Source organism: Acyrthosiphon pisum, chromosome A1 (genome assembly GCF_005508785.2).
Source record: "Acyrthosiphon pisum isolate AL4f chromosome A1, pea_aphid_22Mar2018_4r6ur, whole genome shotgun sequence".
Lineage (NCBI taxonomy): Eukaryota > Metazoa > Arthropoda > Insecta > Hemiptera > Aphididae > Acyrthosiphon > Acyrthosiphon pisum.
In genome coordinates this window covers 93091095-93094236 of record NC_042494.1, presented here as the reverse complement: position 1 = coordinate 93094236, position 3142 = coordinate 93091095, and positions in this window count along the sequence as shown.

The window sequence follows — 3142 nt, the reverse complement described above, 5'->3', positions numbered from 1 at the left end:
TTATTATCGTTTACAAATTCAGTCGTTATTCATATGTTTTTCATAAGTTTAACATTCAACATCCACGTGCACACCAGATTCCTATTTCACCGAGTACCGACCACTTACTCCAACTGCAGAATCCTCTATCAACCTCTATCCTAACCACCTGTTGAAGATGTCACTTCACAGGGTCACTATACGCAAAACCATTGAATGCTAGCGTATACAGTGGGTGTGGGTGAATATTGGTTTATGTGTGTATTAATTGTTATTTATTGATAGATTAAATGCTGCTGAATAATAATATAGATATAATTCAAATGATGAAAAAAATAAATTAATCACGGCATATTATAAAAGATTATAACGAAAGAAAAATAATGATAATATACAGAACTAAGGTGCCCAAAGATGCACAATACAATATTACAGTATTTATTTTTGGCCCAACAATTGATATAATGTAAAAATATCGTTTTCTGGCTGTATTAAATGAATAATAAATGATCGGCAACAACATAGCAATATCATATATTGTAAATAATGTGATTAGATGGGCTGAAACCTAAGCTACTGTAATTAGGTATTAAGTTAAAGTTTAATCGAGGGATTCTTATGATATCGTATAATAATCAAAACAAATAAATATAGAAGGTGCTCATAATATGTATCCATGTTTTACTGTGTTATAATATAATAGAACAAAAAAACTCTCACACAATATATTAGATATAATTTTATAATAGATATAAAACATATTATGTTTTAATATTATTTTTTTAGAAATACGAAGGCGATTGGATGAGGTACGGCACACCTTTTAAATATTTGGGTACAATAATATTATTATGTGTTTGTTTGGGTGTGTCTGGTGTATGCCGGCCGGCGATAGTCTACACTGTGGAAGAAATATGTGAAAAATTATATGCAATCAAAATAATTATAAATGTGTATATTTTTATATGACTATACTTATGTGATTTGTGATGTAAAACAATTATTAAAATATTGATTATGACAACACGAGATATTTTGTAAAAACCAAAAAAATTGTTCGAAAGAAAATTGGTAAGGGGGTGTAGTCCGAGATTTCTGAATATCTTCCTTTTGGTGTTCGTGATCGCCAAAGGTGTAAGAACCTCTGGTCTACTACTGCCGTGCTAAGCCAAAAGATCCAAAGTATCTCCAATTTTGGTCAATAATATTTTATTAGATAAATGGGTTTATATAGTGATATTTTATCAATTTCAGAAGCCAAAATGTCGTATATCCACTTTTTTCTTGTCTAAAACACATGTTTAAATTAGTAACTTTAAGGGTATGTCCATAAATATTCACAAAACAGAAGCATTTTCACAGTAAATCCTAATAATTAGCAAAAATAGGGTATGTGACATGAAAATTATTGGAGTTACGTGAAAAAAGCTTATTTTTACATTGCTATTGAAAACAGTATCTCAATCAAACAAAAATTGGTGCTTTCTTACATTCTTAGTTCAAATAATTAATTCTCAAGATATCCAGGCTCTAGAAATTAGTTTATTTTATTTCTAACCCGGGCATAGTTTTAAGTCTGCCGATCATTTTCATCACCACGTTGAGTTGGGTATGAAAAAAATGGGAAAAATATATGATTATTCTGATTTTGAACAATATATCAAATCAGCTAGCAAGATTTTGTTGATGCCAAAGTTATGAGAGTAGAAGACTTTTTTGTTTTCAAATTAAAAATGTTCAGTATACCAAATTAAACAAAATATAGTTAGGCCTATGTTTAAATGACATAGTTCATATTAAAAGCCGAAAGAGATTTGAATAATTAATTGTAATTCCACTACTTATCGACGATTATTCACCAGTTCAGCAACTTGATTTTCTTAAGCAATCCACATTAAAAAAAGGCATTGAACAACTACTACAAAAAGTGAGCCCAAGAGGATTCCATCCTTCAAAAAAACAAAGTATTATCCAAGTTCTATTACCTTTAATGCCACAAAATTGGAGGAAGTTTTGGTTGGATTTTCCTATTTCAGAAACAGCAAATGCCCTATATGTAGAAGGAGACTGATTTTTATTTATTTATTTTTGTTAAGTTTTATATACTGACATATAAGTGTTGATTAAATATAAGATTGTTATTTTTAAATATATAACAGTGATGTGGTTTTAAAATGGAGACGAAGACACCCTGACAGCACGATGAGTGATGAGGAAATGACAATATATTAAATTAAACAATATTTTCATAATTTTACGCGATACGAATAATACGGGGACGATGAGAACATTTTTTGTTCCCATTTACAACCAAATCACTGAAGTCCTCTGTTCGCTGATTTATCATTCGTAGTCACTATCACAGCTGGAGACCCTCTGAGCGTTAGTTTATCAAAAAAGTGAAAAGCTATTATATAGTAGGTACCTACTTATACATTATTATACTAAGCTGCAATAAATACTTAAATACTTTAACCAATCTATTATATTATATACCTAACTAATAATATTATATTAAATTTGCTAAGCAAATAAAATTGTCTTACTTACCTGGTTTAGGTACACCTAGTTAATAGTTTACCTTGGCTGATCGATCCAAGACTCATATCAAAATAATTTCTTACTGTCAAGCCGACTCAAAAATTTTTCCATATCGTTAAGAATCATATTGCGGTGGTACATGCAACTATTTCGGATCCGTGTTCTGTTGAATAAAAGCCTTTGTGTTCGCGTACAATAATTGCATTCACTGTTGATAGGTGCACCTATGAATCTAAAATGGAGTTTTATATTTAAAATAAAATGAACAATTAGTCGCGGACTAATGGAAAGTAAAGAAAATTAAAAATCATTTTGGAAAACTTTAAGAAATTATAAATTAAAACAGTAATCAAAAAAATATAAATATTATAAAATAAAATTATAAATATTATAAATTAAAATATTCGTGAAAGTAAAAACTGATGTGCATATAATAATTTAAATATTTTTTAAACAAAATTAAAAGAATATAATTTATAAACATTAATAATAAGAAGTAAACAATTAATATGATATGTTGGTTTCTCATATCGATTAAAGTTTAAGACGAGGGTGTCTTCAATGCAATTTCAGAGGGGAGGGGTATTGAATTAATTTGATGCCATATATAATCATACCGTAA